The sequence below is a fragment of the Eimeria mitis genome, genomic scaffold (genome assembly GCF_000499745.2).
Source record: "Eimeria mitis Houghton genomic scaffold, Emh_scaff114, whole genome shotgun sequence".
Classification (NCBI taxonomy): Eukaryota; Apicomplexa; class Conoidasida; order Eucoccidiorida; family Eimeriidae; genus Eimeria; species Eimeria mitis.
In genome coordinates this window covers 19,094-19,380 of record NW_013567815.1, presented here as the reverse complement: position 1 = coordinate 19,380, position 287 = coordinate 19,094, and positions in this window count along the sequence as shown.

Below are 287 nucleotides of genomic sequence, written 5' to 3'. Positions count from 1 at the left end.
GGGTGTATAGGCAGCTGTGTCTGGTGTCTCTGCAGGCGTTGCTGCGTCTATCAAGCCGTATAAATTCTTTTTGCGAGGAGACAGCCGCAGCAACCGAAAAATTTTTGTGTTTTAGTTTACCCCTTGACCCAGCACCAGCTCAGCATAGAGAAGTAGACAAACAGCAGCAACAAATAAAAAATAATAAAATACAGCTGCAGCAGCAGCAGCAGCAGCAGCTACCTATCATATATGCGGGAGATACTAACCCCTATAGCAAACTCTTCCTTGAAACACGTCAGCCGCTG